The sequence below is a fragment of the Oncorhynchus keta genome, unplaced genomic scaffold (assembly GCF_023373465.1).
Source record: "Oncorhynchus keta strain PuntledgeMale-10-30-2019 unplaced genomic scaffold, Oket_V2 Un_scaffold_2456_pilon_pilon, whole genome shotgun sequence".
Taxonomy (NCBI): domain Eukaryota; kingdom Metazoa; phylum Chordata; class Actinopteri; order Salmoniformes; family Salmonidae; genus Oncorhynchus; species Oncorhynchus keta.
The window spans coordinates 62,501-78,631 of record NW_026290880.1 but is presented as its reverse complement, the minus strand read 5'-3'; the positions used below and the strand labels follow the sequence as shown (position 1 = coordinate 78,631).

General features: G+C 45.3%; 1 protein-coding gene across 1 annotated transcript in view; it reads left to right on the top strand.

The window, feature by feature from the left end:
* Window positions 1–5,400: 5,400 nt before the first annotated feature.
* Window positions 5,401–16,131, top strand: part of LOC118380530 (receptor for retinol uptake stra6-like) — a 30,656-nt gene continuing 19,925 nt past the window's right edge. The window contains exon 1 of the mRNA XM_052515370.1: window positions 5,401–5,520. The gene's annotated coding sequence lies outside the window, so the exon portion shown is untranslated. The remainder of the gene's footprint in view (window positions 5,521–16,131) is intronic.

Below are 16,131 nucleotides of genomic sequence, written 5' to 3'. Positions count from 1 at the left end.
GTGAACCTGTTACAGGTGTGGACCTCAACCAGCCTGAAGGTGAACCTGTTGCAGGTGTGGACCTCAACCAGCCTGAAGGTGAACCTGTTGTAGGTGTGGACCTCAACCAGCCTGAAGGTGAACCTGTTGCAGGTGTGGACCTCAACCCGCCTGAAGGTGAACCTGTTGCAGGTGTGGTCCTCAACCAGCCTGAAGGTGAACCTGTTGCAGGTGTGGTCCTCAACCAGCCTGAAGGTGAACCTGTTGCAGGTGTGGACCTCAACCAGCCTGAAGGTGAACCTGTTGCAGGTGTGGTCCTCAACCAGCCTGAAGGTGAACCTGTTGCAGGTGTGGACCTCAACCAGCCTGAAGGTGAACCTGTTGCAGGTGTGGACCTCAACCAGCCTGAAGGTGAACCTGTTGCAGGTGTGGTCCTCAACCAGCCTGAAGGTGAACCTGTTGCAGGTGTGGACCTCAACCAGCCTGAAGGTGAACCTGTTGCAGGTGTGGTCCTCAACCAGCCTGAAGGTGAACCTGTTGCAGGTGTGGTCCTCAACCAGCCTGAAGGTGAACCTGTTGCAGGTGTGGACCTCAACCAGCCTGAAGGTGAACCTGTTGTAGGTGTGGACCTCAACCAGCCTGAAGGTGAACCTGTTGCAGGTGTGGTCCTCAACCAGCCTGAAGGTGAACCTGTTGCAGGTGTGGACCTCAACCAGCCTGAAGGTGAACCTGTTGTAGGTGTGGACCTCAACCAGCCTGAAGGTGAACCTGTTGCAGGTGTGGTCCTCAACCAGCCTGAAGGTGAACCTGTTGTAGGTGTGGACCTCAACCAGCCTGAAGGTGAACCTGTTGCAGGTGTGGACCTCAACCAGCCTGAAGGTGAACCTGTTGTAGGTGTGGACCTCAACCAGCCTGAAGGTGAACCTGTTGTAGGTGTGGACCTCAACCAGCCTGAAGGTGAACCTGTTGCAGGTGTGGACCTCAACCAGCCTGAAGGTGAACCTGTTGCAGGTGTGGACCTCAACCAGCCTGAAGGTGAACCTGTTGCAGGTGTGGACCTCAACCAGCCTGAAGGTGAACCTGTTGCAGGTGTGGTCCTTAACCAGCCTGAAGGTGAACCTGTTGCAGGTGTGGACCTCAACCAGCCTGAAGGTGAACCTGTTGCAGGTGTGGTCCTTAACCAGCCTGAAGGTGAACCTGTTGCAGGTGTGGTCCTCAACCAGCCTGAAGGTGAACCTGTTGCAGGTGTGGACCTCAACCAGCCTGAAGGTGAACCTGTTGCAGGTGTGGACCTCAACCAGCCTGAAGGTGAACCTGTTGTAGGTGTGGTCCTCAACCAGCCTGAAGGTGAACCTGTTGCAGGTGTGGACCTCAACCAGCCTGAAGGTGAACCTGTTGCAGGTGTGGACCTCAACCAGCCTGAAGGTGAACCTGTTGCAGGTGTGGACCTCAACCAGCCTGAAGGTGAACCTGTTGCAGGTGTGGACCTCAACCAGCCTGAAGGTGAACCTGTTGTAGGTGTGGACCTCAACCAGCCTGAAGGTGAACCTGTTGCAGGTGTGGACCTCAACCAGCCTGAAGGTGAACCTGTTGCAGGTGTGGACCTCAACCAGCCTGAAGGTGAACCTGTTGCAGGTGTGGACCTCAACCAGCCTGAAGGTGAACCTGTTGTAGGTGTGGACCTCAACCAGCCTGAAGGTGAACCTGTTGCAGGTGTGGACCTCAACCAGCCTGAAGGTGAACCTGTTGCAGGTGTGGACCTCAACCAGCCTGAAGGTGAACCTGTTGCAGGTGTGGACCTCAACCAGCCTTAAGGTGAACCTGTTGCAGGTGTGGACCTCAACCAGCCTGAAGGTGAACCTGTTGCAGGTGTGGACCTCAACCAGCCTGAAGGTGAACCTGTTGCAGGTGTGGACCTCAACCAGCCTGAAGGTGAACCTGTTGCAGGTGTGGTCCTCAACCAGCCTGAAGGTGAACCTGTTGCAGGTGTGGTCCTCAACCAGCCTGAAGGTGAACCTGTTGCAGGTGTGGACCTCAACCAGCCTGAAGGTGAACCTGTTGCAGGTGTGGACCTCAACCAGCCTGAAGGTGAACCTGTTGCAGGTGTGGTCCTCAACCAGCCTGAAGGTGAACCTGTTGCAGGTGTGGACCTCAACCAGCCTGAAGGTGAACCTGTTGCAGGTGTGGACCTCAACCAGCCTGAAGGTGAACCTGTTGCAGGTGTGGACCTCAACCAGCCTGAAGGTGAACCTGTTGCAGGTGTGGACCTCAACCAGCCTGAAGGTGAACCTGTTGCAGGTGTGGACCTCATCCAGCCTGAAGGTGAACCTGTTGCAGGTGTGGACCTCAACCAGCCTGAAGGTGAACCTGTTGCAGGTGTGGACCTCAACCAGCCTGAAGGTGAACCTGTTGCAGGTGTGGACCTCAACCAGCCTTAAGGTGAACCTGTTGCAGGTGTGGACCTCAACCAGCCTTAAGGTGAACCTGTTGCAGGTGTGGTCCTCAACCAGCCTGAAGGTGAACCTGTTGCAGGTGTGGACCTCAACCAGCCTTAAGGTGAACCTGTTGCAGGTGTGGACCTCAACCAGCCTTAAGGTGAACCTGTTGCAGGTGTGGACCTCAACCAGCCTGAAGGTGAACCTGTTGCAGGTGTGGTCCTCAACCAGCCTGAAGGTGAACCTGTTGCAGGTGTGGACCTCAACCAGCCTGAAGGTGAACCTGTTGCAGGTGTGGACCTCAACCAGCCTGAAGGTGAACCTGTTGCAGGTGTGGACCTCAACCAGCCTGAAGGTGAACCTGTTGCAGGTGTGGACCTCAACCAGCCTGAAGGTGAACCTGTTGCAGGTGTGGTCCTCAACCAGCCTGAAGGTGAACCTGTTGCAGGTGTGGACCTCAACCAGCCTGAAGGTGAACCTGTTGCAGGTGTGGACCTCAACCAGCCTGAAGGTGAACCTGTTGCAGGTGTGGACCTCATCCAGCCTGAAGGTGAACCTGTTGCAGGTGTGGACCTCAACCAGCCTTAAGGTGAACCTGTTGCAGGTGTGGACCTCAACCAGCCTTAAGGTGAACCTGTTGCAGGTGTGGACCTCAACCAGCCTGAAGGTGAACCTGTTGTAGGTGTGGACCTCAACCAGCCTGAAGGTGAACCTGTTGCAGGTGTGGACCTCAACCAGCCTGAAGGTGAACCTGTTGCAGGTGTGGACCTCAACCAGCCTTAAGGTGAACCTGTTGCAGGTGTGGACCTCAACCAGCCTGAAGGTGAACCTGTTGTAGGTGTGGACCTCAACCAGCCTGAAGGTGAACCTGTTGCAGGTGTGGACCTCAACCAGCCTGAAGGTGAACCTGTTGCAGGTGTGGACCTCAACCAGCCTGAAGGTGAACCTGTTGCAGGTGTGGACCTCAACCAGCCTGAAGGTGAACCTGTTGCAGGTGTGGACCTCAACCAGCCTGAAGGTGAACCTGTTGAAGGCGTGGACCTCAACCTGAGTTGGTCTAGTTGACCACTCCGATTGACTGTCAACTGTACACCTTTCCTAGAGTCATCTAGTAGAGGGCTCTCCTCGGTCAAGACCAGAACATTCCTTCCCACCTGGTTTAACAGAATGTTGACCAACTCAACCACAAGATCCAGAACCTTCTCCTTTTTTTTACTCCTCTCCTGTCCTCTGCATTATAGTATAGAGGAGACGAGACGAGACGAGAGAACACTTTTTTCTGTAAGACTGGCTTGTGTGATTGATCCTGAGAGTTACTATGACCACTGGAGGGATGTGTGATATCTTGTGGCTGCAGCTACAGACCAGGGCCAACGCTGCTGTGGTCTGGAAGGTAAACACACCATGGAATTTCACTAGCTGTCTCAGACAATGCTGGCTAAAGCAAATAGAATCATAAAACCAGCTCTGCTGTGTGAGTTCACCCACTTCCACAGGATACAGGGCCTTCAGAAGGTACTCACACCCCTTGACTTTTTCTATAGAAACCAGCTGAACAGGGGACATAAGAGGACCTTCTGGGTCAAACACTGTTTTACCGTTTTCAAATATACAGGGCCTTCAGAAAGGATTCACACCCCTTGACTTTTTCCACATTTTGTTGTGTTACAGCCTGAATTTTTGTATATGTTTAATATGATTTTTGAATTACTACCTCATCTCTGTACACCACACACACAATTATCTGTAAGGTCCCTCAGTTGAGCAGTGAATTTCAAACACAAATTCAAGCACAAAGACAAGGAAGGGCTTCCAATGTTACAGTGTGAATTTAAAACAGATTACATGTTGTGTCACTGGCCCACACACAGTACCCGACAATAAAATGAAAAGCTGAAATGTCTTCAGTCAATAAGTAGTCAACCCCTTTAAATAAGTTCAGTAGTTCAGCTTAACAAGTCACACAACAAGTTGTATGGACTCTCTTGGTGTGCAATAATAGTGTTTAAAATCGGATCAAATTATATTTGTCTCCTGTGCCGAATACAAAAGGTGAAATGCTTACTTATAAGCCCTTAACAAACAACGATGAGGTTTTGTTTTAAGTAAGAAAATACATTTGCTAAAATCATTTCTTCAAAATCTAATAAACTCAATAAAATAACCCAATATAATACACAGTGAATTTGTCCCAAAAACTTTTGGTAAAATGGTGACTATTTAATAAAAACATTTATACGCAATACGCGCTTCAGCACTCAGCGGTCCCGTTCTGTGAGTTTGTGTGGTCTACCACTTTGTGACTGAGCCGTTGTTGCTCCTAGACTTTTCCACTTTACAATAACAGCACTTACAGTTGATCGGGGCACCTCTAGCAGTGTAGAAATTTAACAAACTGAATTGTTGGAAAGGTGGCGTCCTATAATGGTGCCACGTTGAAAGTCACTGAGCTCTTCAGTAAGGCCATGCTACTGCCAATGTTTGTCTATGGAGATTTCATGGCTTGTCCTTGATTTTATACACCTGTCAGCACAGGTAATAGCCGAATTCACTCATTTGAAGGGGTGGCCACATACTTTTGGCCATACAGTGTACATTCCTTTGTCCTGCTGTACTTTCAACTGTTGTTAGCCTACATCCCAAACGACGCCCTATTCCCTATGGGTCCTGGTCAAAAGTAGTGCGCTCAATAGGGAATAGGGTGTCATTTGGGACACAGGCGCTTGCCCAACGGCACAGAGCTAAGCTATTGTGTCCCACTACAAGAAGATCGGTCAAAGTCCCAAAGAGATTACTGGACCTTCTCAGGTTCAGATAACATCAAGGCTCCATCCCAAATGGCACCCTATTCCTAATGTAGTGCACTTTGCCCATAGGGTAAAGTAGTGCACTACACAACGACTAGTGTGTCATTTTGGGACACCTCAGACTTATTGCTCTTGAAGGGGTTTTGTTTTGTGTATCTAATCATTGATTGGCTTTGCCATGTGGGAGTTGTTTGTCAGGAGGATTTACCTCTTGGTCATATTAGGGATAATTATTTAATGCTGTCCAAACCAAGAGAACATCACAAGGGGGGAAGAGAGGGCCTCCAGGATATTAAAAGGTAATTTCATTGACTACACGATTCTATAGTAAACTTCATTCATTGCATTTTACTGTGTACAATGTCACAACTACAATATGGTTTCATATTCAAGGTTCAAATGATGTGTTTCTTTGGGACAAGGGCATGTCAGACATTTTATTTAATTCTAAGTGAAAAGGGACTCTGAAAGTGTATCAATCAAAACTGCCTGTAATAAATCAGATATCATCCACTGCTACACAACTGTAGCCTATATTTAGATTAAATTCCAAGTGCAGGACTGTTAATGAAAATGTGCCAACTTGATCTGATAAGAACAGTCTGTTAATGGCTCTTCGCCTCCTATCTCATGCAGACTGGCTACAAGCTTTTTGTGCAGAACCTATTTCGTTTTTTGATAGGCTTCCGTTATGGGAAATAGTTTTGGTAATTAAAAAAACACAATTGGAGATATCAGTAGGATATAATTATAACTTATAAAATAATACATATTTGATCACGTCTTTACCTTTCCCACGACTATAAAATGTTTGCTCTTATTTTCTTCCCAACGTGTGATTTGGTATGAGTCGCGCGCGGGACCATCTCATTTACGCCTCTTTTACTACTTGTTCTGTATTCAGACCTCTCGGTCTGACCTCTCTGTATTCAGACCTCTCTTGTATCTCAGACCTTTCGGGTGAGATAATGAGATTAACGTTTCAATTAGTCGCAACATGCGCCGATGCTGTACTCCCGACGAGAAAATGCGCATCACAATTGAATGATTTCCATTTTTTTTTAAATCATGCATGGCAGAGGCAGGCCTACTACAATTGAGATTACGAATCCATGTCATCAAAAAAAAAAAAAAAAAAATACTCAAATTGCAACATGTCTCTACTTGTGTGGGAAAGAGGGATTCATGTGAAAGCCAGGGTTCTATTTCCCTCAGGCAGCAGGACACAAATGGTTCCCTCACCTGTGTCGTGGACAGGAATGTGAGGCAGACAGGAGCCATTGTTACAGGAACGAGAGAGAGAGAGATCTGAGATCAAACCACAGGACACATCAAAGGCTCTGGAAGATGGTGTCTTTATCAAACATAATCCAGAATATTGTAGCGAACAGGAAGCGAACTCAGGTCTCTGGCATGAAAGTCCAACACCCTACACCTACACTTGGTGGGAATTGTAATGTGGCTCATATAGCGAGGACCGCTATAGAGAGCAAAGAGAGAGAAAGCCTTTGATAATGAACCCTTTCTCTGTTGGCCTGTCTGTACAAGCGTTAGTAATTATACAAAACGGGTTCAATTTAGTTTTCACTAATCTACAAAGGTAAATACCCTCGTATTAATAATAACCAAATATCTAGTGAGATAAGCCTACATCTGAATGCCAATTTTATGTTAAGGATACATTATGCCGTTACAAAACGCTTTACATTTTATTTAGGGTGCTTTTCCAATTCAACTCTGAACATGTCTGTTTTAATGAGAGGACAGCTGTTTCTGTCCCCTGTCTCATCCACAAGATGGACATCTGATCTCCTGTTTTAATAAGAGGACAGCTGTTTCTGTCCCCTGTCTCATCCACAGTTGAAAAGCTTTGCTGTGTTAAACTGGGTGTCCCACTGACACCATGGAGACCGAGGAGGATGTTAAGGGGTTCCTAAGGGTTCACCAGAGACCCCGAGCAGGGGCCCTGACTGAGTGATGACGGTGGATATGAAGCCATTAGAAGGAGCATCTATCTTATAGACACGTCACTAGCCTTGAAGCCAAGCTGATACCAGGGTTAGGCTCTATTACAATCGGGGGAGGGAATTCAGGAAGATATTTCAATTTAAAATTCAGATGTTGATAAACTTTCTTAAAGAAGCCATTGCAAATCAATGCCCTTTTTTTAAAATGATTGAATTGTTATTTGTGTTTACTTCCTGAATTGACCATTTTAATTGAGCCCAACCCTTGTTGATACAATATTGAAATTGTCCCTGTCTGAATCCACAGCAGCACAGGGTCAATTTAAATCAGATTCCGTCTTATAGATAAAGCCTGGATCCTATTTAGTAGTATTGTGCCACATTGTCTTCAGGAGGTTTTTAACAGTGTGGATATGAAAGGATGTTAGAAAAAAACCTGGGGTTTACAATGGATCCCCATTAGCACCTGCCAAGGCAGCAGCTACTCTTCCTGGGGTTTATTATGGATCCCCAATAGTTCCTGCCAAGGCAGCAGCTACTCTTCCTGGGGTTTACAATGTATCCCCATTAGTTCCTGCCGAGGCAGCAGCTACTCTTCCTGGGGTTTATTATGGATCCCCAATAGTTCCTGCCAAGGCAGCAGCTACTCTTCCTGGGGTTTACAATGTATCCCCATTAGTTCCTGCCGAGGCAGCAGCTACTCTTCCTGGGGTTTATTATGGATCCTTCCTGGGGTTTATTATGTCCCCAATAGTCCTGCCAAGGCAGCAGCTACTCTTCCTGGGGTTTATTATGGATCCCCAATAGTTCCTGCCAAGGCAGCAGCTACTCTTCCTGGGGTTTACAATGTATCCCCATTAGTTCCTGCCGAGGCAGCAGCTACTCTTCCTGGGGTTTAATATGGATCCCCATTAGTTCCTGCCGAGGCAGCAGCTACTCTTCCTGGGGTTAATTATGGATCCCCATTAGTACCTGCCGAGGCAGCAGCTACTCTTCCTGGTGTTTATTATGGATCCCCAATAGTTCCTGCCAAGGCAGCAGCTACTCTTCCTGGGGTTTACAATGTATCCCCATTAGTTCCTGCCGAGGCAGCAGCTACTCTTCCTGGGGTTTATTATGGATCCCCAATAGTTCCTGCCAAGGCAGCGGCTACACTTCCTGGGGTTTATTATGGATCCCCCAAGGCAGCAGCTACTCTTCCTGGGGTTTATTATGGATCTCCAATAGTTCCTGCCAAGGCAGCAGCTACTCTTCCTGGGGTTTATTATGGATCCCCCAAGGCAGCAGCTACTCTTCCTGGTGTTTATTATGGATCCCGATTAGTTCCTGCCGAGGCAGCAGCTACTCTTCCTGGGGTTTATTATGGATCCCCATTAGTTCCTGCCGAGTCAGCAGCTTCTCTTCCTGGGGTTTATTATGGATCCCCATTAGTTCCTGCCAATGCAGCAGCTACTCTTCCTGGGGTTTATTATGGATCTCCAATAGTTCCTGCCAGGGCAGCAGCTACTCTTCCTGGGGTTTATTATGGAGCCCCATTAGTTCCTGCTGCCAAGGCAGCAGCTACTCTTCCTGGGGTTTATTATGGATCCCCAATAGTTCCTGCCAAGGCAGCGGCTACACTTCCTGGGGTTTATTATGGATCCCCCAAGGCAGCAGCTACTCTTCCTGGGGTTTATTATGGATCTCCAATAGTTCCTGCCAAGGCAGCAGCTACTCTTCCTGGGGTTTATTATGGAGCCCCATTAGTTCCTGCTGCCAAGGCAGCAGCTACTCTTCCTGGGGTTTATTATGGAGCCCCATTAGTTCCTGCCAAGGCAGCAGCTACACTTCCTGGGGTTTATTATGGAGCCCCATTAGTTCCTGCCAAGGCAGCAGCTACTCTTCCTGGGGTTTATTATGGATCCCCATTAGTACCTGCCAAGGCAGCAGCTACTCTTCCTGGGGTTCATTACGGATCTCCAATAGTTCCTGCCAAGGCAGCAGCTACTCTTCCTGGGGTTTATTATGGATCCCCAATAGTTCCTGCCAAGGCAGCAGCTACTCTTCCTGGGTTTTTTTTATGGATCCCCAATAGTTCCTGCCAAGGCAGCGGCTACTCTTCCTGGGGTTTATTATGGATCCCCCAAGGCAGCAGCTACTCTTCCTGGTGTTTATTATGGATCCCCATTAGTTCCTGCCGAGGCAGCAGCTACTCTTCCTGGGGTTTATTATGGATCCCCATTAGTTCCTGCCGAGGCAGCAGCTTCTCTTCCTGGGGTTTATTATGGATCCCCATTAGTTCCTGCCAATGCAGCAGCTACTCTTCCTGGGGTTTATTATGGAGCCCCATTAGTTCCTGCTGCCAAGGCAGCAGCTACTCTTCCTGGGGTTTATTATGGAGCCCCATTAGTTCCTGCCAAGGCAGCAGCTACTCTTCCTGGGGTTTATTATGGAGCCCCATTAGTTCCTGCTGCCAAGGCAGCAGCTACTCTTCCTGGGGTTTATTATGGATCTCCAATAGTTCCTGCCAAGGCAGCAGCTACTCTTCCTGGGGTTTATTATGGATCCCCAATAGTTCCTGCCAAGGCAGCAGCTACTCTTCCTGGGGTTTATTATGGAGCCCCATTAGTTCCTGCTGCCAAGGCAGCAGCTACTCTTCCTGGGGTTTATTATGGATCTCCAATAGTTCCTGCCAAGGCAGCAGCTACTCTTCCTGGGGTTTATTATGGATCCCCAATAGTTCCTGCCAAGGCAGCAGCTACTCTTCCTGGGGTTTATTATGGAGCCCCATTAGTTCCTGCTGCCAAGGCAGCAGCTACTCTTCCTGGGGTTTATTATGGAGCCCCATTAGTTCCTGCCAAGGCAGCAGCTACACCTCCTGGGGTTTATTATGGATCCCCATTAGTACCTGCCAAGGCAGCAGCTACTCTTCCTGGGGTTTATTATGGATCTCCAATAGTTCCTGCCAAGGCAGCAGCTACTCTTCCTGGGGTTTATTATGGAGCCCCATTAGTTCCTGCTGCCAAGGCAGCAGCTACTCTTCCTGGGGTTTATTATGGATCCCCATTAGTACCTGCCAAGGCAGCAGCTACTCTTCCTGGGGTTTATTACGGATCTCCAATAGTTCCTGCCAAGGCAGCAGCTACTCTTCCTGGGGTTTATTATGGATCCCCAATAGTTCCTGCCAAGGCAGCAGCTACTCTTCCTGGGGTTTATTATGGATCCCCAATAGTTCCTGCCAAGGCAGCGGCTACTCTTCCTGGGGTTTATTATGGATCCCCCAAGGCAGCAGCTACTCTACCTGGTGTTTATTATGGATCCCCAATAGTTCCTGCCAAGGCAGCAGCTACTCTTCCTGGGGTTTACAATGTATCCCCATTAGTTCCTGCCGAGGCAGCAGCTACTCTTCCTGGGGTTTATTATGGATCCCCAATAGTTCCTGCCAAGGCAGCAGCTACTCTTCCTGGGGTTTATTATGGATCCCCATTAGTTCCTGCCAAGGCAGCAGCTACTCTTCCTGGGGTTTATTATGGATCCCCATTAGTTCCTGCCAAGGCAACAGCTACTCTTCCTGGGGTCCAGCAAAATTAAGGCAGTTACACAATTTTAAAAACATTGCAATATATTTATTACAGAATACACAACACATTAAGTGTGTACCCTCAGGCCACCACTACCACATATCTACAGTGCTAAATCCATGTGTATGTATAGTGTGTGTGTTATCGTGTTTGTGTGTGCATGTGTCTGTGCCTATGTGTGTATGTATAGTGTGTGTGTTATCATGTGTCTGTGCCTATGTGTGTATGTATAGTGTGTGTGCATGTGTCTGTGCCTGTGAGTGTGTGTTATCGTGTTTGTGTGTGCATGTGTCTGTGCCTGTGAGTGTGTGTTATCGTGTTTGTGTGTGCATGTGTCTGTGCCTATGTGTGTATGTATAGTGTGTGTGTTATCATGTGTGTGTGCCTATGTGTGTATGTATAGTGTGTGTGCATGTGTCTGTGCCTGTGAGTGTGTGTTATCGTGTTTGTGTGTGCATGTGTCTGTGCCTGTGAGTGTGTGTTATCGTGTTTGTGTGTGCATGTGTCTGTGCCTATGTGTGTATGTATAGTGTGTGTGTTATCATGTGTCTGTGCCTGTGTGTGTGTATGTATAGTGTGTGTGTTATCATGTGTCTGTGCCTGTGTGTGTGTATGTATAGTGTGTGTGTTATCATGTGTCTGTGCCTGTGTGTGTCTCTTCACAGTCCCCACTGTTCCATAAGGTGTGTTTTTATCTATTAAAAAATACTGCTGCATCAGTTACGGTGTATTCAACATGTCAATACCTCTGTGTTTTTATCTGTTTTTTAAAATCTGATTCTACTGCTGCATCAGTTACCTGATGTGGAATAGTCATGGCTCTATGTAGTACTGTGGAATAGAGTTCCATGTAGTCATGGCTCTATGTAGTACTGTGGAATAGAGTTCCATGTAGTCATGGCTCTATGTAGTACTGTGGAATAGAGTTCCATGTAGTCATGGCTCTATGTAGTACTGTGGAATAGAGTTCCATGTAGTCATGGCTCTATGTAGTACTGTGGAATAGAGTTCCATGTAGTCATGGCTCTATGTAGTAATGTGGAATAGAGTTCCATGTAGTCATGGCTCTATGTAATACTGTGGAATAGAGTTCCATGTAGTCATGGCTCTATGTAGTACTGTGGAATAGAGTTCCATGTAGTCATGGCTCTATATAGTACTGTGGAATAGAGTCCCATGTAGTCATGGCTCTATGTAGTACTGTGGAATAGAGTTCCATGTAGTCATGTCTCTATGTACTACTGTGGAATAGAGTTCCATGTAGTCATGGCTCTATGTAGTACTGTGGAATAGAGTTGTAGTAGATTACTGGTGTAGGTTACTGTTGAGATTACTGCTGTAGGTTACTGTTGAGATTACTGTTGTAGGTTACTGTTGTAGATTACTGCTGGAGGTTACTGTTGAGATTACTGCTGTAGGTTACTGTTGTAGATTACTGCTGTAGGGTTACTGTTGAGATTACTGCTGTAGGTTACTGTTGTAGATTACTGTTGTAGGTTACTGTTGAGATTACTGCTGTAGGTTACTGTTGTAGATTACTACTGTAGGGTTACTGTTGAGATTACTGCTGTAGGTTACTGTTGTAGATTACTGTTGTAGGTTACTGTTGAGATTACTGCTGTAGGTTACTGTTGAGATTACTGTTGAGATTACTGTTGTAGGTTACTGTTGAGATTACTGTTGAGATTACTGTTGTAGGTTACTGTTGAGATTACTGTTGTAGATTACTGTTGTAGATTACTGTTGAGATTACTGTTGTAGATTACTGTTGTAGATTACTGCTGTAGGTTACTGTTGTAGATTACTGCTGTAGGTTACTGTTGAGATTACTGTTGTAGGGTTACTGTTGAGATTACTGTTGTAGGTTACTGTTGAGATTACTGTTGAGATTACTGTTGTAGGTTACTTTTGAGATTACTGTTGTAGGTTACTGTTGAGATTACTGTTGAGATTACTGTTGTAGGTTACTGTTGAGATTACTGTTGAGATTACTGTTGTAGGTTACTGTTGAGATTACTGCTGTAGGTTACTGTTGTAGGTTACTGTTGTAGGTTACTGTTGAGATTACTGTTGTAGGTTACTGTTGTAGATTACTGCTGTAGGTTACTGTTGAGATTACTGCTGTAGGTTACTGTTGAGATTACTGTTGAGATTACTGTTGTAGGTTACTGTTGAGATTACTGTTGTAGGTTACTGTTGAGATTACTGTTGTAGGTTACTGTTGAGATTACTGTTGTAGATTACTGCTGTAGGTTACTGTTGTAGATTACTGTTGTAGGTTACTGTTGAGATTACTGCTGTAGGTTACTGTTGAGATTACTGTTGTAGATTACTGTTGAGATTACTGTTGTAGGTTACTGTTGAGATTACTGTTGTAGGTTACTGTTGAGATTACTGTTGAGATTACTGTTGTAGGTTACTGTTGAGATTACTGCTGTAGATTACTGTTGAGATTACTGTTGTAGATTACTGTTGTAGATTACTGTTGTAGGTTACTGTTGAGATTACTGCTGTAGGTTACTGTTGAGATTACTGTTGTAGGTTTCTGTTGTAGATTACTGTTGTAGGTTACTGTAGAGATTACTGCTGTAGGTTACTGTTGAGATTACTGCTGTAAATTACTGTTGAGATTACTGGTTACTGTTGAGATTACTGCTGTAGGTTACTGTTGAGATTACTGCTGTAGGTTACTGTTGAGATTACTGGTTACTGTTGTAGATTACTGCTGTAGGGTTACTGTTGAGATTACTGTTGTAGGTTACTGTTGTAGGTTACTGTTGTAGATTACTGCTGTAGGTTACTGTTGAGATTACTGGTTACTGTTGTAGATTACTGCTGTAGGGCTACTGTTGAGATTACTGTTGTAGGTTACTGTTGTAGATTACTGTTGTAGATTACTGCTGTAGGGCTACTGTTGAGATTACTGCTGTAGGTTACTGTTGTAGATTACTGTTGTAGGTTACTGTTGAGATTACTGCTGTAGGTTACTGTAGAGATTACTGCTGTAGGGTTACTGTTGTAGATTACTGCTGTAGGGCTACTGTTGAGATTACTGCTGTAGGTTACTGTTGAGATTACTGGTTACTGTTGTAGATTACTGTTGTAGGTTACTGTTGAGATTACTGTTGTAGGTTACTGTTGTAGATTACTGCTGTAGGGTTACTGTTGTAGATTACTGCTGTAGGGCTACTGTTGAGATTACTGTTGTAGGTTACTGTTGTAGATTACTGTTGTAGGTTACTGTTGAGATTACTGCTGTAGGTTACTGTTGAGATTACTGCTGTAGGTTACTGTTGTAGGTTACTGTTGTAGATTACTGCTGTAGGGTTACTGTTGAGATTACTGTTGTAGGTTACTGTTGAGATTACTGTTGTAGGTTACTGTTGAGATTACTGTTGTAGGTTACTGTAGAGATTACTGCTGTAGGGTTACTGCTGAGATTACTACTGTAGGGTTACTGTTGAGATTACTGCTGTAGGTTACTGTTGTAGATTACTGTTGTAGGTTACTGTTGAGATTACTGCTGTAGGGTTACTGTTGAGATTGCTGCTGTAGGTTACTGTTGAGATTACTGGTTACTGTTGAGATTACTGCTGTAGGTTACTGTTGAGATTACTGTTGAGATTACTGCTGTAGGGTTACTGTTGAGATTACTGCTGTAGGTTACTGTTGAGATTACTGTTGAGATTACTGCTGTAGGTTACTGTTGAGATTACTGCTGTAGTTTACTGTTGAGATTACTGCTGTAGGTTACTGTTGAGATTACTGCTGTAGGGTTACTGTTGAGATTACTGCTGTAGGTTACTGTTGAGATTACTGGTTACTGTTGAGATTACTGCTGTAGGTTACTGTTGAGATTACTGTTGTAGGTTACTGTTGAGATTACTGCTGTAGTTTACTGTTGAGATTACTGCTGTATGTTACTGTTGTAGATTACTGTTGTAGGTTACTGTTGAGATTACTGCTGTAGGTTACTGTTGTAGATTACTGTTGTAGGGTTACTGTAGAGATTACTGCTGTAGTTTACTGTTGAGATTACTGCTGTAGGTTACTGTTGTAGATTACTGCTGTAGGGTTACTGTTGTAGATTACTGCTCTAGGGTTACTGTAGAGATTACTGCTGTAGGTTACTGTAGAGATTACTGCTGTAGGGTTACTGTTGAGATTACTGCTGTAGGGTTACTGTTGAGATTACTGGTTACTGTTGAGATTACTGCTGTAGGTTACTGTTGAGATTACTGCTGTAGGGTTACTGTTGAGATTACTGCTGTAGGGTTACTGTAGAGATTACTGCTGTAGGGTTACTGTTGAGATTACTGCTGTAGGTTACTGTTGAGATTACTGTTGTAGGTTACTGTTGAGATTACTGCTGTAGGTTACTGTTGAGATTACTGCTGTAGGTTACTGTTGAGATTACTGCTGTAGGTTACTGTTGAGATTACTGCTGTAGGTTACTGTAGAGATTACTGCTGTAGGGTTACTGTAGAGATTACTGCTGTAGTTTACTGTTGAGATTACTGCTGTAGGTTACTGTTGAGATTACTGCTGTAGGTTACTGTTGAGATTACTGCTGTAGGTTACTGTTGAGATTACTGCTGTAGGTTACTGTAGAGATTACTGCTGTAGGGTTACTGTAGAGATTACTGCTGTAGGTTACTGTAGAGATTACTGCTGTGGAATAGGGTTACTGTTGAGATTACTGCTGTAGGGTTACTGTTGAGATTACTGGTTACTGTTGAGATTACTGTTGTAGGTTACTGTTGAGATTACTGCTGTAGGTTACTGTTGAGATTACTGCTGTAGGGTTACTGTAGAGATTACTGCTGTAGGGTTACTGTTGAGATTACTGCTGTAGGTTACTGTTGAGATTACTGGTTACTGTTGAGATTACTGTTGTAGGTTACTGTTGAGATTACTGCTGTAGGTTACTGTTGAGATTACTGCTGTAGGTTACTGTTGAGATTACTGGTTACTGTAGAGATTACTGCTGTAGGTTACTGTAGAGATTACTTTTGTACAAAAGTCTCAAAGTATCTGAAATGTATATTGTTGTCATGATGTTCTTCCTGTAACCTAAAACAGTTCTGATTCCACTAGCAGGGGTTTGTTAGCGTTCCAGATATATAACATGCCATTTAGCAGACACTTTTATCCAGAGTCTTGTGTACATGTGGTCCTGGAAATCAAACCCACTACCCTGGTATTGCAAGAGCCATGCTCTACCAACTGGGTTACAGAGGACCAAAGATGGCTGGAGATGTAGGCTAAAACATAACGTTCATGTTTGGATTGTTAAAAAAGGATTTGTAGAGGACCAGTGATCCAATCACCTCTATTTTGTCAAGGACCAGTGATCCAATCACCTCTATTTTGTCAAGGACCA